Source organism: Pipra filicauda, unplaced genomic scaffold (genome assembly GCF_003945595.2).
Source record: "Pipra filicauda isolate LSUMZ 115617 unplaced genomic scaffold, ASM394559v2 scaffold335_size1511353_pilon, whole genome shotgun sequence".
NCBI classification, from domain to species: Eukaryota; Metazoa; Chordata; class Aves; order Passeriformes; family Pipridae; genus Pipra; species Pipra filicauda.
In genome coordinates this window covers 805,264-828,838 of record NW_024104460.1, presented here as the reverse complement: position 1 = coordinate 828,838, position 23,575 = coordinate 805,264, and the positions used below count along the sequence as shown (strand labels likewise).

General features: G+C 39.5%; 1 protein-coding gene across 13 annotated transcripts in view; it reads right to left on the bottom strand.

Moving 5' to 3' along the window:
- Window positions 1-23,575, bottom strand: part of TENM4 (teneurin transmembrane protein 4) — a 750,083-nt gene that overhangs the window by 381,636 nt on the left and 344,872 nt on the right. For all 13 annotated transcript variants that reach the window (XM_039384005.1, XM_039384003.1, XM_039384001.1 and 10 more), the window contains one exon: window positions 20,542-20,637. The gene's annotated coding sequence lies outside the window, so the exon portion shown is untranslated. The remainder of the gene's footprint in view (window positions 1-20,541; window positions 20,638-23,575) is intronic.

Here is a 23,575-nt window from a genome sequence, read left to right as displayed (position 1 = left end):
CTTCACATTGTATTGTTTTATTCTTTAGCAAACAGAGAAAGAAATGGGTAAAAAACAGCTACGGCACTATTCATAGGTCATCATTATCTCCCTGAGTACCAGAAGGGAATGCCTTCATCTTTAGGCCCCTACAGTCACAGGCAATTATATCAAATTCTAAGACCTACCTAAATTAAGACACTCTGATGGATCTGTTTTTCCCCCAGGGATTGGCATAGCCCACAACAGACACAGTAACCCCACCCTGAAGATGCCTGATTTGGCAGGAAGGCTCCTAATGCAAACACCGGGTTATTCAACAACAAAGCCAAGCCCTTGCCCACACAACATCCACTTACATACCCTGAGCAGAAGTCGTAAATCACTCCTCTAGACAGCGTAACAATGGAAAGACCTTCAGCACCTATAACCACAAGAGGTAAAATCTACACTGGGTCACCTATAAAAACGAGGGTAAACTAAGGGCATGGTCAGTGCTGTAAATCCCCTATAAAGGTGGGAAATATTTGAGGAAAATTCTTCAATGGGCCACCCACCATTTCTTTAGGGAAAGCTTCATCATTCCTGCTAATATCACCCAGGGAAAATTTTTTCACAAATATGGGAGACTGTCGTTGTATCTGGCACATCGGCCTGCTCTGTCAAAGGCTCACTCTCCAGTCAATCAGTTAGTCCACTTAATGAGCAATAGTTAATCAAGTTAATGACTGCAAACTTAAGGATTGGATGTTACCAGGGAGCTCAGAGCTTTTCTCCCTGGGGTGCTACTGTCTACAGCCTTCATGGCTGTTTCCTGTTTATGTTAAGGTATCCTTCAAGGCCAGATATGTATCTTACTATAAGTTTGCACAGTGCAGAGCACAACCAAGCTTTGGTGCCATTGCAATGCATATCTGCTAGGTTTTTTAGTAGATGTTCCCAGTGACTTCAACAGGGAACTGTGCTGTAAAATTGCTCTTAAAGACCTTCTAGTTCCTACTAAAATCTGAAGAAGGAAGAAAGGATGTTGGAGAATACCTCAGATCCTACAGCAGGTCACCAAATACCGCTGTAAGAATATTTCTGAAGTGTAATTTCAACCATAGATAAGTCAGAAAATGACTTTAAATTTCTGAGTGTACCTCATCTCCAAGTTAGTGGGTGGGATTCAGATCCCCAAATTTACACGTCAGGAATTGACGTGTAATTGATGTGTACTGGCAGATCTCTGGTTCCTAAGTCAGCTTTCTGTCTTTCTGATACAAACCTGGTTGCATGCAGCTCCTTGGATATGTGGTTTTGTTCTTTTCCAGATGAGAATTAAAGTCTATAGATTTGTCTATTTTTTTTTATGAACTTTCAAGAACCATAAGCATTCTTACATTAAAATTTTTTTCCTATATTTGGTAAAAATTTCTGTTTCTGAATATTTCTTTATTTGTAAACCTGCTCACCCCCAAACAATGGTCAGTCAACAGCATGTGAACAGCTCATATGAAAAATCTTTATAGATCTGTTTAAATAACAGTATAGTAAGTATAGGATAACAGTATGGCTGAAGGTCTAGCCAAGCATATCAGCTTCTTCAAGGGGACAGGATTCAACCTTATTGTAAATCATTCTTGCTGAGGATCAGTGTATTGATGTTTGCACTGTGCTATCAGGTCGCTGCGCAGACACTCCTCATGTATTTGCAAATCCCTGATGGACTTTGCCAATGTTCCCCATTTAAATGGCTCAGTTGAGCAGTTTATAACCACTGGAATTTGCCGTGATGGTAGAGGTGGAAAGCAATGCAACTTATAAGTTAGTTTTCTCCCACCATAGGTCAGAAAATAGCAAATACTATAATGATATCTGCATCATGTATGCAGCCCAGAGAAATGAATTAGGTTGTCTGTCAAGGAAGGAGGAATGCTTATTACTTTCGATACCTTTCTCCGCTAGATTTTCCCCCTTTTAATCTGTATATTTTATACCTATCTATATATACATAAACATTTTTCATATTAAAGCAGCAAGTCCTACGCAACAACTTAAAACAAAAACAGAAGATAGATTCCTTACATGTGTTAAATTTAAATGTATCTGATTTATATTCCGGTATTAAAACAGCTCTTTCAAGGTTTCTAATCTCCATTTTGAGGGTTTTCTTGTCTTTTAAAAATCAGTTATTAATGTCTCCTCATGAACCTATGAGCCTTAGCTCCATATAAAGATATGCAAGTACCAGGAAAGAAAAGGTGTCTGCCCAATGAAAACTGAGATCTAAATTTAGAGTAAGTTGCTACTGAAAAGGAAGTTTGGGCAAATGAAAAAAAATAGGAATTATCTTTTAGGAAAAGAGAAATTAAAGAAATAAATTTTGGAGGACAAGGAAGATGCAAAGCTGTGCAAAACTCTAAATGACAGGATGGTAACGGCAAATGGTCTTGGTCTTTCTCCCTCATTCAAATCCCACTGAGAGTGATTCCTGCTTTGAGTGCCAACTCTGCATACAAATGGTGCAATATTCAAGGCAGTTCTGCATCTCTCTTTGGAAGAACTTCTCTGAGACCTAGTTTTCAGATGCAGTAACTGCCCAGTTTCCTGCTCCACACACTGACTGAGCACTGAGGATGAAGAAAGAGTTCTCATCATTTCCCAAGCTGACAAACACAGAAAATCAGACTCGGGAGTTCTGACCAATGCAGTTATCATTTGAGGTTGATTTTTGACTAACTTAGTAGAGATTCAGGACAAAAGAACAAACTGAGAATGTGACCTCAGGAAAGTCTCGTAGTATGATTACTTTTCATTTTCCATTAGCCTAGTTCAGAAGGGAAAATACATCAAGACGAGGAAGATGTTCGTGCAAAGCACACTGGAAGTCATTATATGTCATTTCATGGAGGAGGAGGAACATTGCACCAAAGTCAACCTCAATAAACAAACAACTTCTTCCTATGTTTGAAGAATTTTGGTCTGGATCCTATCTTCTGTAATGAATCTCTGCCTGAAGTTTAATCATGTCCTATCAGGATTACTCATTCTGTATCAGTAACACTCTAAGAGTTAAACCATATTTATCCAAACCCATAATTTTATTTTTTCTTATATCATCTGGCTCACAATCACTGAACTGAACAGAAAGTGAGCCATTTCCTTATTTTCTGTGCCACATAATTACCATTCCCATTCAATTTTAATTCCTTATTACAGACGTATTTTACAATATATATAACTATATACAAATAAAAATCTAATAAAATCAATATCAAAAATGTGTTTTCCAGCTAAAGATACAAATCATTCTCCTTTGTTTTCTCTGTATATGTCAGTGGATACCTGAAAAAAACTATTAATGCAATGTTGCTGTGGATTTAAGGAAGTAAATCAACTTCCAAAGCTGGGGAATTTTCAGTGAAAATGTGATTTTAGGAATGACTGAATAAATAAGCCATTGTTATTTAAAAATCAAGCTTACTTATATGAAGCTTGACAAAGCCCTGTCAATAACCTCTCCTAATAACTACCTACTTCTACAAGAATATGCTGATCATAGAAAGGCAGTGATAAATAATAGCCTGTTTGCTTTTCCACTAAGATGCTGTTACTCACCCATATTTATAACATGCCATTTACTGAAGTGTGCATGTTTATAGGCTCTCTGGAAAAGTCTGATAAGGGCAGAGATTGGCGACAGGCTATGCTCCAAATGGCTCAAACTTCCTTTCCCTGTTGACGCTGGCTTTCAGCAAAGCCAGAGCAGAGCTCTCTGCATCCTTCAGCAGTTCATTTTCTGTGCTCTCCTTTAGCTATGTGGAAGTGGGTATGAAAGGAATGCAGAGTCATGCTCTTGTGCACTGCCCTTCGGCTTTATTATTTACTTTACACTCTTCTACCTGAATGGATCAGAAAAGGCTCTTCTTAAGACTTTTCCCTCTCTGCCTGCTTTTAGCAGAAGCCTGCTGCGTGGCAATGTTACTCTAATTTAAGCTGTTGGGAGAGCATGCTCGATGGCTTCACCAGGTGCTGGGCTGGAGGGGTCTTATCACAGCCATGTTCTGAAAAGCTTTGCTATTTTTCTCCCTTTATCCAATGCCCACTCACCTCACCTTCGTCATGGCCATTCTTTAATTGTAGCCTAGGCTAACTCAAATTCTTCCTGAAAGCATTTTGAGGCAGTTTCAGAGTTGCTTTTCATGTATGGGGGCTGAATAGAAGCTTCGACGGCATATGTATATCCAGCTTAGCAAAATGGGTGCATAAAAGAGCTAAGAAAGGGCTTTGTTGTGCTTTCAAAGCTTCGCTGTAAAACTTCAGCTTCTGCCAGTGCCACAGGAATTTTTCCAGACTAAGAAATAACCTAAATAGCTAATCCACTGATGTCTAATTTGGAGAACAAGAAGTAATTATCGAGAATTAACTCATTATAACTAAAGTATGACGACACTGTGGAGGGTCTACTGAAAGTGAACAGCAGAAAACCAGCTCAAAACTTACGTCAGAGCTGCCAAACTTTGGAAACCTGGTCCAGGAACTGGAACAAAAGCCATGCTGGTATTGTGCTCTGCTGATAATGTCTTTCCATCCTTTGTGTGGCCCTGAAACAACCTCATCAGACCGTCGTTTGTCAAAAACAAATTTAGACCAACCTACCATATGTAATTTACAGCCATGGCTTGACAACATACTGCAGTTATCCCCAGCAGACACAACTGTTTACATTTTATGCACATAATTGGGTCTGGTTCAGTAACATTTTTCATTGGTGTGTCTGCCAAAATTATTAAGCTATTAGTACATGCTGAATCGGTGCCAAGCAAAATATTTGCCAATAAAATTGGCCTTATCTGTCTAAATGCCAAAAAGGTTTGTGGTTTTTGTGTGTGTGTCTATTTTTAAGACTCTACTCCATATAGATATATGTATATGTAAATGTTAAAGAAAGCTATGACTGGACATTGATGTAGCGTATTATATCAAGAGAGTCCAGAGTTTGGATGTGGCCCGTGGGATCGTGTCTCACCTGCCATATTTTCTGCTGTCCCAGAACTATAGGATGGTTTGGGTTAGAAGGGACTACTTCCTCTGCCATGCACAGGGAAACCTTCCACTAGACAGGTTACTCAATACCCCTTCCTTGGCCTTGAACACTTCCAGGGATGGGGCAGTCACAAATTCTTTTCTCTGTCACCACAGAGGAGAAGTAAGGTATATAATAGTAAAGCCCATGAAGGAATCTTCTTCCTAAACCACTTCTTAGCAAGATGTGGAGGACCAGCCACCATGTCCACACAGAACTTGTGGGAGAGAGGGATACTTAAGCTGGCATTTGGCCACCAGCATGCAATGTTCAGCCCACTCTTTAAATATGAACTTGCAGCACAACACAGTTAAGATCATCGCAGCCACTTTGGCATCCATCTTTCTGTCTAACACTCAAATCAGGTATTTAAATTCACATCCAATCTTCACTACTTACAAAGAATTACAGAAGCTTAGGTGGTTGCATTTTTATTTTTTTAACACAGTTTTTGGAAATCTTAATGTTTGTTGGTTTTGTGACTGGTCATAAGAGTCATCAGAAAAAGATGAAATTTGTTACTGGGAGTTAGGCTCTTTTTCAGTATTATCTGCAGCTTCAACACTGACTCCGAAAAATGCTTTCTCAAAACTACTTACCCACACTGCATCTCAGCTTCCCAACTGAAGAAGAGGTGTGTTATGTTATTTAGAAATGCCTCTTTTTAAATCTTGTGGAGAGGAAAATAGTTTGTAAGTGGCAACAACTCAGGAAAAGTTTTTCCCACCTCCTCAGTAAATAAGTTGTTTACTGTAATGTTCTCAGTAGTTCTTCTTCAGACCATCAAAATGTGAGCCCTTCAAATTCTTCAACTCCATGAGATCTCACCTTCTTCATAGCCCATTCATGGGAAGCAAAGAATGACCTGAACTCCCACAAACTTATCTAGGAGACACGTCAAATTTATGGAGAACCAGACTGATTATTAGTATTGAGCCTCCTGTGAGGTTAAAGAGCAATGCTGAGATAAAGAACAAAAGTACAGTCTTTATTCTTCAGTGTAATTGGACATCAAAGATGCACCTGTATTTATTTTGGTTAAAAGATGCGTAATCAACATGCCAAAGGTAGATGACAGAGTCTGCAAATCTGTGTGACATGATAACATCAGACCTCAGTTCAAATAATGAAAAGGGTGCAGATTTTACATCGTCATTAAAATGTCTGTGGTATCGCTATCTACACAGGGTTTACAGGTGCAATTCATCTTATCCTAATGTACACATATAAAACACATTAGCTAAAGAGCTCTGCAGAAGGCCTTTCCCCTTTATTGACAGTAGATAAAGTCCAGGGTGACCAGCCAAAATGTGGATGTCTGCACTGCTGAGAACTAAAACATAAGGCATGGCAAATTTTACTTCTATGAATTGCCAAGGAGTTTTTTTTTGTAATCTGCATAATTCCTCAGGTCCCAAAACTTTGATGGGTCTTTTAAGTACTCAACAAGCTCACACGAGTTATTCAACATCTGGGAAGATCAACTTACCAGTATTTTATTAGTTTATTAAGCTGAAAAAACATAATCAGTTTAACATCTCTGGATAATATTTTCACTGCAATGAACATACAAATGTATGAAATACAAGACTTCAGAACCAAGTTTCATTCCTCCGAGTTTTTAAAGAGCACACTTGGAAAAGCACGGGTTTTCATATCATCATATTCTGGTATTTTTACTGCTTTTTATTTGATTTTAGTCTGCTTTTTAAAATAATCTATGCTGAGTTGCATCAATTCTCCGGTTTTTGGATGACAACCCCTAGTAGTCATGGAGCATGAAAGGACAAGTCAACCTTGATCTCACCTTCTTTGTATTTGAAATAGGGCGTTTATCTTAATGTTCTCAAGTTGTGTGTTCTGCTATGATTAATACACCCATTAGCCATTACTTACTTATAGTTTTTTTTCAATCGGTCAATGTGCAACACTCATCAAGAAGCCCTGAGGTTAATTTTAAATGATTTTCCATATGGTATCCAAGAGACGACATTCCTGCAGTGCTGGCTGTGCAGCTGCACAGAGTAAGGTGGTAAACTTTGTCTTGGGGAAAGCAAAGAACAGTTGGAATCAGTGATCTTAAGGGTCTTTTCCAACATAAATGCTTCTATGGCACTGCCGAGGCAGCGTTCACACCTGCATCGCCTTTAGGCAACATAAGGTTCAGCTTCATCTCACCCAACCTGGCTGATGTGTCTAGGTAAGAAGATAGTTTGTCCTGGATTTTCTTTCATTAATTGGTGCAGACAGAATGGAAGTTCCTGAGGGTGGTTTCCTCATTAAGATCTATGAATCTCCTCTGGAGGTGCTATATCTGGAAGAAACCCAGGGGATGTAGGAAATGGAATTAATCTCACAAGACAGCTGCCCCTTGCTAGTTTTCTAGACTTCCCTAATGTACAGAAAATAACAAGTTGCACTTTTGTGTTTGATTTAGCCACCATGTTTTATATGTTCACTGAAGGTGAGAGCAAAAAGACATTTAAAATGCCTTTTTCTTTAAGAAGTTTAAAAGAGACACTTAGGGGCTTTTTAGCACAGATGAATACTGCCTGCAGTAGTGATAAGCAGGGTGATCCCAGGCTCATCTATTCTTTATTTAACTGTATTCTGAGAAATGGAAATTCATTGTTTTTTATAATCAGAAAGGGGTTACTGAAATCCTATAAAAATGGTTATAAAAATTCTATGGGAAAAAAAAAAGCAGCACAGGATAGTTTAGCTGGAAGAGACTACTTGGCATTGCTCTCTTATGCATTACATCCCTACTTCTGAACTCATCCCTTTTCCTCTTGTTTAGTTCCCAAGGTATATGCAGCTGGTCCGAGAAAGCAGACACCACCCTCCATGCAAGGGATGACAATCCTTTGTCACTTCCACCTTTTCACCCTGACAACTGCTGATCATGAAGCGAGCAACACAGAAAGTAACTGCTTTTATTATGTATATTTTTTTTTTAACATCAGTAAAAAATAAAGCTCTCTAACTGCTATTGTGCAGCTGAGTTTCTAATCTCTGGTGCCAGTACTGTTGCTGGGAGCCGACCCTCAAGTGAGAGGAAGCGGGTTCAGGCACCCACGGGGGAGGACGGCTGTGCTGATGTGATGTGACACACACATGTCTCTACAGCACCAGTAAGATACCCCCAGTTGTTAATTGCTGGGCATAATTCATTATTTCCTCCATGGGCAGAATCTCTGGATTGCATTCAGCATGCTGGTGTAGAAACTAACATCAAACTTATTTCACTTGATTTTCCTATGGAAACTCATGGTCAGAGACTTTCATTTTTGTTTTTAATGATCAGCCATAAGGAGGTGGTAATTAATCCCAAGGGATAACTCCACATATCATTGTTGGCTCCAGCTATTGGTAGGACTGATAAAGGAAACAGAATATGATCCTGCCCCACAGGCTCTGGAGCCAGTGATAATCTGATAATGAGTGCTACTTATTAGCTGCTTTTTCATGTATTTTCTTTGATTTAGAGTCCAGGCCCTAAATACCAATTTGTTCACATTATCAACAAAACAGTTTGCAAGGCCTTTTGGAGACCAAGCAGGCAAATGCTTCCAGAGTCCTCTGCAGTTCTTATTTTTCTGCTCAGAACTCATTTGTCTGCAGCAGATTTGGGTGACAAGCCTGAGAAAAGTCACCTTACGTGCAAAGCCAGGCATTAAATGGACACAGGCAGTGCTGCGCATTCACCACGTTTTGATGATTACCAGGGGCCTCTGCTCTCCTGACAATTAAACCTGAAATATTGTGACAGCTGGCATGGGAGAAGGAGAGAGGGATGGTAGCAGTTGAACATTTGGGTCTCAAAAGTGAAGGCAAAGAGCGGAAACGGTAGGCTTAGACCATTTTACAGCTGAAAGCAGTGAGTTAGGTGCTTAACTTCAGACATCAGCTGGAAAATGACCTCAGTTTTCTTATCTGTAAAATAGATCTAATTCTATTTGTCTTCCTCCAGGGGAGCACGATGCATTTGGGTTGCTAATGGTTTTGGATGCTCCAGGCTTCTTAGGAAATATGAACTACTCGAGAGCAGTGATGGAACTGTGATAAGCATAGGTTCACCCTGCAGTATACAATATGCATCTCATCCATATAGGATGCTAATGCCAGTTTAGAATGGAAAAGCAAGTCCTGAACAGATATTTTTCTGAATTAACAAAGACTAGAAGGGTGTAGTGGAGTTTGAAAGAATTTCAAATGAGGAATCAAACTAGACTTTATTGGTCTTGGTTATAAAAGTCCCCAGGAATCTTTAAAGGGAATGAAAGTGTTGAGGCAGTCTCTTGACTTGGTTATACATTTGTTCATTATTTATGTAATATTCTGACCTACCTAGAGCTTTCATTTGCACATGTAGTTCTTGATTAAAAGATTGACTTTCTTCCGTTTGTGTTGTGCAGCACTCCCAATGCAGGTCCCTTTTAATAATCGGTACAACCATATATGATGAACAAGGTATCAGGAGGGACTCAGAGGATCTCTTAACACATCTATTTGTAAAGCACTCTCAGGTGGTTTTAACAGTTATGGATGACAACAGATGTTTCTGATTCTAGGATATGCCCCAGGATAGTGACGTCCAAGGATAGTGAAGCCAAGTCTAGCCCAGAAGAAGTTTTGGTGATGGATAGAGTTTTGGAGATGGATAAGGTTTTTGGCTAGGATAGAGATAAATTTCTTCACAGTAGCTGGCACAGTGCTATGCTTGTCTTCCCAAGTAACCATTATATATGGCAGAGCCTTGCCTTTTCAGGAATGGCCAAACATCTGCAAGCTGACAGAAGTAGTGAATGGATTTCTTATTTTGCTTTGCTTGTGTACCTGGCTTTTGATTTGCCTGTTAAATTGTCTTTATCCAAACTCATGAACTTTTCCAGTTTTACCCTTTCAACACTCCTCCATCTCACCTGGGAGGAGTGATCCAACAGTTTTGCAAGGGTTAGCTGCCTACCAGGGCTAAACCACAAAAATGGGTTAATTTTGGAAATGCCATGATTTAAAATAACAGGTACTTTCAATGATGAAAAACCATTAGGACACACAACTTTGTCTTACAGTCAGGTACACAGTCACTGAGAAAGTGAAGGGATTTTAGTCCTTTCATCCAGTAAGCATAACCCGTGACACCTGCCATCTAATGTCCTTACGAGCATCTACCTACAAACCTGTTCCCATTATTGGTTACTAAAATATACCTTCCTTCGGGTTCTTATTATATGTATATACACATACATATCTGCTGAGAGTAGTTCAGAGTAATGTAGAGTAATTTCAGCTGGAGGGAACCTTTGGAGACCTTCTAGTCCAACATCCTGCTCATGGCAGGGCCAAGTTTGAAGTAGAATCTAATTAGGGAATTAGATCAAGTGGCTCAGGGCCCTGATCAAATCAGTTCTTAGTATCTTCAAGGATGGAGTTTCCTCCTGTGCCAAGGTTTGACTAAACTAATTGTGAACGTTTTTTTCCAAATATTTAAACAAAATTTCCTTCTTGTAACATGGACCAGAACCCTAGGATGCTTCAATTTGTTTCTTTAAAGGGCTTCTTCTATGACACTGTGAGAGCAAAAATCTCTCTCAGGTCACACTCCCAACTTGCAAAATAGAAATAACATTCCTTAACAGACACCCTTTTCTGTCCATTTCTTCTATAGAGAACAAAACTATTTGGGAATGGGCAGTCTAGCATTTAGTGCAAAGGGTCTCTAATATAGCTCACACTACCATATAATTCCATAACAAAATGCTAAGTGATCACAATAAGAAATATATAACAGAAGTGTCCTTAGATGCTTTGGTTTCCAAGAAACTTGGAAAACTACTGCAAACTTTCAGAAGTATTAAAGTACATTAAAATCCACAAAGATGATACTCAGTTACAGTTTTGAGAGAAGGTCATAGGCATACTTTTAGTAAAATCTAGTTTCCATATCAGAAAAAAGCCCCTAAGAAATCACTCCTATCTCCACACTGATATAACTTCAAAATGCCACACATGAAGCACTCCAACATCATTAATACTGGTGTGCAGTGTTGATTTTCATGTTGCAAATTTGATTGAAAACAGGAGTTTATCAGTGAAATGCTGAAATAGTCTTGAATATGGTGAAGTGAATGAGTATAATTGCTGATGGGTTCTTTTTATTATCAAGGAGTCTTGATTATAGCTTCATAGACTTAAATTATGGTAAATCTAGGACAAGATCAATTTAGTGTCTAAGCAAATATTTATATGAAGCTGGAGATAGGCATATATTGATCTGCTTATAAGGAGCATAATTCTGTCTGCAAAATGCATTGGCATTGAGCAGGACTCTTTCTCCTATGTGCTTCCTCAACAGCAAGGAGCTGCAAGTCATGAAGAAAAAAGAAAACACAATTTGGGAAGTCAGAGGGCTCATCCCGGTCAAATGCAGCTGCAAATCTAAGCCAGTGGTTAGGACCACCCTTTAGATGGAGAATGGCTAATGCCAAGGTATGCATTGTAGATAAATTGATAACCAGTTCATGTAGTAAGTTAGAAATTCTGCTTGAAGGAAAATAAAGGATTCTGAGGGTCTATTTGTCAAATTTTCAATTCTTCATAGGCAACATCACCCAGGGCAGACCATCAGCTGCAACATCACGAGTCTCCCAGCATTCATAAGAGGTCACCTTGATATAAAGTAGAAGAGTGTTCCTGATTTGTGGGATGCAGAAGGATCCCTATGAAATGGTGACCATCCCCACCAAAGGCTGCTTTTGTTGGAGGGAAAGGCGAGTGTGGGGGCAGGGCAGAGAAGAGGCCGGATTACCTTTTGTTGCATTTGACAGTTGAAAAGGCCCTGGTGAATAATTACCCTTAAAACTGACAAACAAATAGAAAGAAAAAAAATGCATAAAAAGAGAAGAAAAAGCCCTTGACCCTTCCCCATACACAACAGCTCCCTTTGAAATGAAAACAAAATAAAAATAACTTGGAGGGGAAAAAATAACTTAATTTGACTTTCCTTTCTGCTTTGGGTAAGTGTACAGACACACTCACATTTATATGTATACATACATACATACATATATATATATACAATTGGAAGGTCCCCACTGTCACAGTCATCTTAAACTTTGCTAGGCTTGATCCACTCAGCAGCAAAACTTATGCAAAATGCAATAAAAAATCAAGGGAAACTACAGCAGCAAAAAGTGCACCCTTGATTGAAGACCCCATTGTTTTAGCCACAAAAGAACCATTCCTGGTGAGCAGCAGTTGTCATCTGTTTTGCATACTCTTTATTTTGCTCTTAATTGGCATTATATGGAAACTTATCTAGAAGGCCATGGGAACCAAAAGGCATCCCTTGCCCCCTCCTGAACAAGCAGAACCAAATTAAAGCACAATTATCTCTCTTTTGCTATTAGCATCCTCCACTAACAGAGAGACACAGATAGGAGAAGCACTGGTGGTCTGAGAGCAGTCACCTTTTCTTATGAAAATTTTTGTAAAGGTCATAAAGAAAATAAAGGAGGCAAAAGTGGTCCAGGCTTTGGTGAGCTGAAGGGCAGTGGGTTTTTAAAATATTTGATCTGGATTTCTGGATGATTTTCTAAATACCTTTGTTTTCACCAGGGAGTAACTGACCTAAGATTCAAAATGCACTCATAGAGTTTGGATGTAAGCCTGGAAAAATAAAGGAGATGACCAAAGAAGAAGAGGGAAAATAGACACAGGTGTCTTCCCAGAAAGTCCAAACTGCCTCAGAAAGCTATGAAATTGATAATTCCACTATGGTTCCTCTGGCACAACTATGGGAAAACATCTCACAAGAAACCAAAAGACCTCTTTTCAAACTGGAGCCCAGAGTCAACTCTTAAATCCATATTCTGCTGCTAAATATTGCAGAGCTGTGGCCTACACATGAATTCCTGCAACCCTGACATCCACATGGGTGGTCAGCACTCCAAGATGATTATGACTTGAAGAGGGATCCAATGACATCATTCCTGGGGTTTTTGATAAAATGTTTGAGGTGTCCTTGGAGAATGAACACTGATCTCAGTTACAAATACGGCTGGCTATGAGAAACTTCAAAGATAGCTCTGCATACCTTCCGTATCAGAAGCCCTCCCCAAGTCAGCAAACATTTGCACTACCACTCATCCTGTCTCATCAGCAGATACTAAGAATATGCATGTGTCAGGAAACGTCATGCATTTTATCGCTTCAGCGAGTCATGCCATCACAAAGCAGTACGTGTCCCACTTGATTCCTTCCATTTTCCCCTGGGCTGATAAGTACAGCCTTTAAAAAACTGAGCAAGGAAACAAACAAAGAAGCTGCCTTCTTTTTTCTTTTTGGTTTTTTTTTTTTTGGGATATTCCACTGCTTTATTTTCAACATGTGAAAGGTGCAGTTTACATATAAAGAAGAATCCAGTGCATCAAGGTGAAAAGCAGAATATTCCTCTTAAGTGCTTGCTCCAAGCTTTTGTCAGAAAATCTCAATTTTTTAAGAGGTTCAGTTTTACAGTCATTGCATAGGCTTGCAAATTGATTTAATTTCCAAATCAAGTTAACAGAATAATGGCTGGGAGGATGGTTTTTAGGATGCCATCAGCTCTTTGACCCCTAGAGCAGGTCTCCCACTTTCTTCCCTGGAGAACTCAATGCTGCAGCTACACAGTTCTTCTGCCCCAAGAGAAAACCATGTCAGTGCACATGTGTTTGCTTTTGTCATGGCACCCATGCTTTTTGATTTTACCACAGTTGGCCAGTGCAATGGGAGGGAGAGGCAATGTCCCTTCTCTAAGAGCCAATGGAACAGATGTGGCTGCTGCAGACTGTTTACATAAGCAGAGAAAACAGTTCTGCCAATGGATTTATTCCCAGTTTTGTTGGAGCTTCTGCTAGTTGGGTAAGTGTTCTAACGTATCACCAACAATTGGTAAGGAATTGGTTAAAGAGATCAGAAGATCAAAGAAAAGGGAACAATGTGGAAATTATGCCATTGCGTTTAACTACAAAAATACAAAAATTTCCCCTGTGCCCTCCCATCATGTAATACCCAGAGGCTGCTCTGAGAGCAGTGGAGCAGGATGAACAAATCCCTGTCTTCCAGCGCCAAGATGAAACCTGCAGGGAGACAGCTGCAGTGGAAAGGATTGAAATTAATGTCAAGCAATAGATGAGATTTTGGTGGAGATTTTGATGAGATTTATTGCTGCAAATGTTTCCCCTGGCAAATGTCACACCATTAAAATGCAACACCCACCCCCCCCCCAATAGAATTAAGAAAATAAAGAGAAACTCAAAAACACTGTCTAGATAAATGACAGCTTGAAACTCAGTCCTCAGACAATCAGGGTCATGGATGGTCTCCATTGTAAGGAAGTGTGTAAGAGAAGTACTAAAAAGTTCTTTCACCTCATCAAGGCCTTCACCTATGACTCCAGAGCACATGTTTTATGGATAGCAAGGATATTTTGCCAGCATCCTTTGGGGTGTGGCTGAGTCTAACTGGGAACAGTCCTTGGAACAAATTCTATAGCTGAGCACTGCACAGAACAGCTGCATTACTTTTACACACAGTCTAATACAGGTGAATCAAGATCCTGTAAAAGTAAACAGCATATTTTGCATTTGCCTGTTGAAGCTCCTTGGGGAGCCTCTCCTGCTCTGTTCTTAATGGGACAACCAGAAGAATTACTCCTTAGTGCTTGGTAATTACACTTAAAAGTGCCAGTTCCCTGGCACAGACAGCAAAAAGTGAGGATTGCAGGTGAATTGCGTGTTTGCCTCAAACAGGGCAGCAACTCTGCATGAGGTTGGCCAACCTAATTTTTATTTTCCCCAAAGAACTGGATGCTCTGTAGGTTTGAGTGCATGCCTTAGGCATGCACCCGCCTTCCCCTCCCCACAAATACCTTGTATTTAGCAATACTCCACTTCAGGAGCACATAAACCTTACCAAATTGATGATTGTCTATAATTGTCACTGGTAACACTATGCTGTTATTACAAAATGGAGTCGGGGAAGAATCTCACCTGTTGAAGTATATTTTAAATTGTCTTCCATATTTAAGCCTGTCCTTCATGTTAGGGCTTAATAGGACTCCTCCTCACAGGAGCTAAACACATGCTGGAGAGCTTTGCAGCAGCAGTACTCAAGGGTGCTTTCATGTACCAGGTGAAGACAGATCTTATAACTCACTTTCATTTATTTTTCCATACTTCTGTTTTGGGTTACCCTGTTGCATGAGAAATGAATGCCCCTATTCACCTTCTTGTTTATTGTGTCTGATGATATGCAGGGGCTCCTTAACCCCAGTGAGAAAGCATACAAAATACAAACTTCCCCAGGAGCAGAGTTGAGGATAGAGTCAGACACAGTTGCAAAATTAGCATTAAAATGAGATGAAAAAGCTCAGTATTTTTAACGCAGAAACATTTTATGCTCTCCAGTAAAATGGAAACTATGCTAATGTGCCCCAATGCAAACTTTGCTCCCTTTTTCCACTGTCACCCCACCCTATAAGTCAATGTCTCATTAGAACCTGTAAACTAAAACAAGTCTAACTTTGGATATCCAGAGCATTTGAAAGCTTTACCATGAAAAAAATGAGTTTACTTCAGCCAACATGAACGAGTAAAAGCATCTTCCAGTACCTAAAGGCATTATTGGAGAGGGACTTCTGACAAGGGCACGGAGGGTCAGGACAAGGGGGAATGTCTTCAAAGTGACAGAAGGCAGGTTTAGATTAGGTATTAGGAAGAAATTGTTCACTATGAGGTGGTGAGGCACTGGTGCAGGTTGCCCAGAGAATGTGTGGCTCCTCCATCTCTGAAGCGTTCAAGGCCAGGTTAGATGGGGCTTTGAGCCACTTGGTCTAGTGGAAAGTGTCCCTGCCCATGGCAGTGGGGTTGGAACTCGATGATCTTTAAGGTCCTTTCCAACCCAAATCATTCTGTGATTCTATGATTTTATGAAAAACAAACTGGGATGAAAATCCCTGGATGCATGGTTCCCACCGGAGCCCATAGTGAAGTCAGCTTTCTGTACCATGGCTGTGGGTGACTAACCAGGGCTTGCACACAGTTCCCAGGGGTGGCACATGGCACTGCCGGCTGTGCTGCTCAGTCAGAGCTTCAAAGTAAGGAGCGTTGAGGAGCTTTGGCCATGGTACAGTGGGGTTCAAGCCTGCTTGAGGACAATGCACCTGGATGGATCAGCCTGTTCCTGGGAGTGGGTGGTGTGGGCAAATGGTATTTCACTGTGCAGGCTGTGGGTTAAGCCTATGTCAATAATGCTCTCCAAATAGCAAGTAGTTTTCAGCAGGAAGATGCTATGATATTTTGGTGTATTTGTTAAACCTACACGGAGATGAGCAATAAGTATCCCTAGGGGAAGATTTTTCTGAGATACATCACATCTGCAGCTAAGGACAGTTCCACTGCTATGAAGTTACCTCTTTTTTCCAAACAGTGTAATGATGAGATCTTTGTTATTACATTGCTGTTGTGTATCAATTCTTTGGAGGGTGTGAGATCACACTTCCTGCATGTCACAACAGGAGGAACAAAACCTGGTCTGAAAATAGATTTCTTCAGCAAAGTAAAAGAAAAAGAAAATCTAATGTGTCCAAGAAATACATTGCAATTAATTCCCAATTCTAAACAGGGACAAAACGACTGACAATGTACAAACAGTCCTCGTAATAAACTTCTGAGTTCATACTGATTTCCACACCCACCCCCTACTCCACTGCACATTCCACAGCCAAGTTGCTAATTACAACCTTCCTATTGTTTTCTAGTTCCTCATCTGTCAAATAATGGGAGGGGAAAGGATTATGGAAACTGATGCACTTGACAGCAAAAATAAATAAGCAAACGAATACATAAATAAATAAATAATGCATCTACTACTCTCCAACACAAGTCTATTCCATTCTTCCTCCAGCATCTTGAGCCAAACTTCATTGGTTGTTCAAGAAAAATTATGATCTGGCACCTCAGAAAATAAGAAATAATTATCAATTAATGCTTAATTAACACTGCATGACATTGAATAAACAGAACCTTTAAAAGGATGTCTCTCTGTATTGTGGGTTGAAACAAGATGCCTGTGGGAAGAATGAGCAGCTCCATAGTATTATATAACATCTCTATAGTTATAGTACCTGGAGGCTTTAAGTGTATCATGAGCCTGACCTGTTAGATACTGTATAAATATGCAGTTGATAAAGATGCTTATCTTGGATTTGTAGTGTAAACAAGAAGATATACCACATAGTTCCTGTGACAGGTTGATCAAGATTAAGAAGACAGGGGACTAAAGAAAATTTGAAAAGACATACACATTATCTAGCACTTTCTAATTAGCTGGGAAAGGGGAACTTTTTTACAAAACCTTATTACCAAAACCTTATTCATATAAAGTGCTTGCACAAGTCCCCAATATAGAAGAGTTGCCTTATGGTGTTTAAAAGGAAAATAGAAAAGAAAAAAGTGCACAGCAGAATTGCATGACAGCCAGAAACAACAGCCAGCATTTTCAAATTGGACAACCAAATTCCAGTTAGTTAATGCTCCCTTTCATCACCTGAGTAAGAGTAGTTTGGTCAGCAATGAGCCACAGTTTCCATTGAGAGCTGCAAGTGGACAGCAACTCCTAAAATCATCTTGTTTCCTGATCCATGTTGGCTGTTCCAAATCAAAGATGTTGTCTGAAAAGCACCCTAAGAAATACTCTATGTACCCTGAGGCATGTTACTCCTTTTAATGACACAATAAATAACAGCCTTCCCTTATTTGTACTGTCATATTCATCTTCTGTGCGCATTGAAGAGGGCCACGAAGTTGATCAAAAAGCTGTAGCACCTCTCTTTTGAAGACTAGCTGAGAAAGTTGGGGTTACTCAACCTGGAGAAGAAAAGGCTCCAGGGAGACCTTATAGCCCCTTCCAGTACCTAAAGGGGCTACAAGAGGGCTGGAGATGGACTTTTGACAAGGTGATGGAACAAACGGAAATGGGGGAATGGCTTTAAATTGACAGAGGTCAGATTTAAATTGGATATTAGGAAGAACTTCTTTCCTTCAAGGGTGGTGGGACACTGGTACAAGTTGCCCAGAGATGTGGCTCCTCCATCCATGGAAGGGTTCCAGGCCAAGCTGGATGAAGCCCTGAGCCACCTGGTCTAGTAGAAGGTGTCCCTGCCCATGTCAGTTGGGTTGGAACTAGAGGATCTTTAAGGTCCTTTCTGACTCAAAACATTCTATAGTTCTAATACTCAGCAGATAGCACTGGACCAGCCAACATGGCATACCTGGGAAGCAGCTGTGGACTGGCCCTTGAGGTCGAAATGTGGTTGCCTCACACCTGGCATGACTGACTCCACTGTCCAGTTGGACGTAACTGGGGAAAAGATCTGTGGTTCCACAACAAATAATTGATTTGGGGTCTATTATTGACTCCTTGAACTTTTGTCACTACTCAGATCTGCTGGCAGCAAAAAGGTTATCAAACGCATCAAAGTTGTGAAAAACTGAATAGCATTTTTTAATGAAAAAAATTCTTCATGTTATGTTGACAAGTAAGAATTCACCTTCAGTAAAAAGCCATCTAGATATGTCCCATGAAATTCCCATCTATTAATAAGGGGAGGCTGTCATGTGCAGCAACTCCCAGCAATTTGGGAAGTTTTATTTCAGAGATTTCCTCTCCTATTCCTCACTCCATTCGGTTTTCTTTAGGCTATCACCTCATAATACTCTTACCACTTACCATGTAACCTTGACTTTGAAAACACTTCTTTTTCTGACAATTTTTCACCTCTCCTTTTCCTTTTTCTTTTTCTTTGATAAGCAGTCTTTATCTTCAAGTGAGATGTTTCTCAGGGCTCAACTTCTTGAACCCTTGCTACAGACACAACATTTCAGCTTACACCATCCCTATTACTTTCATGCCCACAGCAGTGGGGTTGAAACTAGATGATCTTTATGGTCCCTTCCAACCCAACTCTTTCTATGATTCTATGATTATGTAAAAAAGCAATTTAATTCCTTATAGGAGCAAGTGGTTTATAGGATATAACTTGCAGGCAGAGTTATCATGCTTTGGGAACTGCCTCTTCTTATTTATGCCAATACCTGTGTAGTGCTGGTGATTAAAGCATTGGTGTTCACTAATCACTTCCATTCTACCTTGCAAGTACACATAATTCTTCATCAATTCAATTTAAATATTACTTTATATTCATGGCTTTGAGTTTTAGAACTCCTCCTACCATACCAGTAGTTTTAACATTAATAGGAATTTCTTTCTCTCTATTCATCACTCCTGTCAAGACTTTCCAAGTTGAGGTCCAGGTGAAAGGCCCTTAAAGATCATCCCTCAACGATCTTCTCTAGGAAAGCCTGCTTTGATTAGAAAGGTGACTAGACAATCTCCAGTGGTTCCTGCCAACCTCAAATATTCAGTGATTCTTTAATTCGTGGTTCTGCTTCTCTGCTGTTTCCTAGTCATTTCCTGTGTGCTGAACAGTCCTAGAACAGTCCTAGAGTTGTTTTCCTTCCATTTTAGGAGTCCCAGCAATGATCTCCAAGCAACCTTCCTTCTTGATCACTGTGGACAATGCCACCATCCTGTCACGTGTGTACCCTTGGTATCATCTTCAACTCATACTCCTCTCTCAGATGCCACTTTCCAGTTATATTGAAGCTACACACATATTCTAAGTATGTTCTGTGTATCCTACTTACAATAATGGCTTTCCTTTCTCTCTACCCATCTGGGTAAATGTCCTTTCTCAGACCTTATCACTGAACATCTTAATTACTGCAGAATCCCTGTCTCTCACATCATAGATGTAAATTTGCCCTGATGATATTCCCTGAATACAAAGGCCATTTTTCCAGATATAGCATTGATTTCCCTTCCCAATTTCTATCAAAACTAGGCTGTCTGTATCCAATCAACCCATGCATAGTCCATGTGCTGGATTTTCAAATGAGTGGTTTTGTATTTTCTTCCATGCTGCACTCTCTAAAATCTATAAAATAACCTTCTAGTCCCTTCCTTTCTAAAAAGCTCTGATAAGGGTTAGACTACAAATGTGCTATTAACATCTCCTGTCATACTGAGCAGCACTTATTACATTCATGGGTCTCCATCTTTCTGTCACTATCCATACTTCTTGATTTCTACTAAGATATAAGTCACCTCAAGTAGAGAACATTTGTGTTTCTAGAGTGCCTGGCACAGCAAAATTGAATCCTTGACTGGGACTGTGATGCAAATTATCATTGTCAGATAATAAAAATAGACATAGGTCAGTAATAGACATGTTCTAGAGAAATTAGAGAAATTCCTCATGACTCCACTTAGAGAAATGTGCTCAAGAAACATTAGTTGTAATGTGCTCAAGAAACATTACAACTATCATAATTTGATTTTAAACAACAAAATATAATTAAAGCATCCCAGGTACTGGAATTAGTACTCACTTTTTGTATTTGCCCTCTTAGAAATATCTAGGAACAATCCATCAAATGCTTCTTGTAGGATATTGTTTTAACCGAGATGTGTTATTCTCAGTCTACCTGTAAAAATACATAGACATAAAAAAAATCAGTGCTTTGTTCAGTGATTTTTAACTTATTTCCTATATAAAAATTAATTAAAACCAACAGCTACACAGTTAGACAGGGTAAACAAAATAGTAATCTATATACATGAGGTTTCTGCTGTAATATCATATCAGCAATACTAGGGTATGCTTAGTTATCTCATGGAAATAAATGCATCTGCCAAATATAAACTAAGGTCTTCTGTACAGCACTCAGAATTAAATAGCTGTCCTTTACCAACTGTGCAAACATCCATCCCTTTGCCAAAAGAGAAATTTACTAATTTCCCTACTGTAGTTTAAGGGTTTCAAGTTAACATGGCAATTGTTCCTTTCCTGTTCTGTGATTTTGCAGGCCTCAGAAGATGAATGAATTTTTGTTTTATTTATGTGGTTATCCCAAATATCTCCTTTCTTAAATCTTCTCCCTTTGTTAGAGTGAAACGACCAAGATCTTACACAAAAGCTTCTTGATGTTTCAACTCACATCAGTAAATTATGTCATATCTGAGTTGCTTGTGGCATTGAAGAGCCACAGTTTAAAAGTAATGATGCATGTGTGACTAACCTGTCACACCACAAGCAGCAGTTTCAAAGAAAGTGTAGAACAGCATTGGGGCTCCTCTTCTCTTATGACTCTCATTAGCTGGTTATTCTCAAGCCCCTTCTCTTAGCTCCTTTCCTTGTCTCAGGTAGACAAAGTCCCACAGGGATTGGAAAGGTGGAGAAGAGACTGCAGCAAGAGAGTGTGTGTAGTTTCATTGAAAGCCACATTTGCCAGAGCCAGCAGCTTTACCAGGGCACTCATTTGATATACTTCTATTTTACATTCACACTGTTGCACAAGGTCTCGCAGAACAGGAAAAAAAATAAAAATAGAAGCCTGAAGGATGTGGTTACTGTTATAGAGGTGGGCTTCCACGTCCTTCCTTGGCACCCTGTTTCTGCATATATGGTCCAAAACTACATTGACCCCTCATTCTTGCCAATTGTAAATTAATTTTGAATCCAAACTGTCCATTGAAAAGGTGCAAAGGTCACCTTTAAATAGGTGCTCTGCTTCATTGCCCTTTACTCCATGGTCCACATCCTTTGACTTCCTCCCATTATTCTGCTTCTTGAAGAACCCTCCTTGCTGCTTATTGTGTTCTCTTATAGATTATTTCTCCTCCACATGCATTTTTCAAACTGCATCTCATTTTGTCATTTCCTGCCTAAGGTTTCTAATCTCTCTATCTTCACTGATTTATGCAGCGCTTCCCAACTTGGATCATTTGTGATTTTAATTAACATGTACTCTTTTCCTGTCTTTTGCTAATGAATGAAGATATTTAAAGAAGACTGGACTCAAGACTGCTCCCTGATGTTCCCCCACTAGAAAACTCACGCAATTCAACACATTTTCATTTATTATCTCAATTTGCTAATGACCCTGTGGATGGTTTCTAATCAACATCACAGGGTCCTTATCTAAGCCAATCTGAATTAATTTGTGAGTCTTCTCTCTTGCTGATGTTCACTTCAATGAGAGGGAAAACAAAAGCAGAAGAGGCCATCGCTTACCAGAATGCATTTCTAGGGGATCTGAAAATGTGGAGGAGGAGGTGAGAACAAATTATTCATTCTCCTCTCTCAGAAGCCAGGTACACTTTGAGTTCCCCTTCACCATAATATCTATACCTCTCCTGATTTTCAATATATGTATTTTTAAACTGCTTGACAAGATAGGGAAGTGATATCATTCCCACCTTGAAGAGTAAGTTCCAGCACAGAGAGAATAAGAGAATAAGATCTGCTCTACTCCTTTAACATTCATGGTTAGAAATTGAGAGTCTACAGTTGCTCTTGCATTTACACTTGTCTTCTGGAAGGTACTGTGACGTGCCTGCCTGTGTATCTCCGGGATGAACCATCAAATGCACCATCAAAGTGATTTCATCTCTTCTTAAACAAACAACAAAAAAACCCCCAAACACCAAATTAAACCAAAGCAAACCCCTATGTTTATATGTCAGTACATACATACATACATACATACATACATACATATATATATATACACATATATCATGACCTGAATGCCGTTTTGAAAGAATGGGCCCAAATAATGTCAAATGATTCCAGAAGAAGTGAGAATCAGGTACTCAGAACACATACCCGCTTAATCCAGACCACAGGATATAGAATAAGACATATAGTGGTATCTCTTGGATCTGATCCTGAAAGTTATTTGGGCACCTCCTTCTCACGTAGCTTGTTGTTGAGAAATTTTTGAAGACCTAGGCTGCTTTCCTTGATCCTTGGTATTTGTATTGTATTTGAACCCAGATCTGCAAAGTCTGAAATGTGTTCCCCACTTAAGGACTTCTCTACTTTCTTATCAAGAGGATAATAATGTCTTGTGGTGGACATCTAACCTCCAGCCACTGCCCAACATTCCCCAAAAAGTAGGGTCTCACCCTGACCACATGCACAACCTCCTCCACTGTCACCTAAACAGTCTTAATGTGGTAGTTACATTTCTTTTGGATGGAAATAAAAAGTACATTTCTGCTACAGAGAGAAGGATTTGGAAAAGTATTCGTAGTATGGACATATTAACATGGGTTATTTATTTTCTGAAGTATTAATTTATGTTTCTGAATGAGATCTGAAATATCCTTAGAAACTTCATGTTTATGTGGTTTTTAATAAAAGTCATCAGGATTTCTTTAAAAATTGCCATTATCCCCTCTTCCCTCCCACCCCCCTCACCAATCAAAACTCAAACAAAAAAAACCAAACCAAATTAAACTAAAAACAAACAAAAAAAAAAAAGAAGGAAAGAAAAATAATGATTAAGGAAAAAGACCAAATATTTTCAGAAGCATCAACAGTCATAAAGAAACTAATCACAAGCTAAGAAATTATCT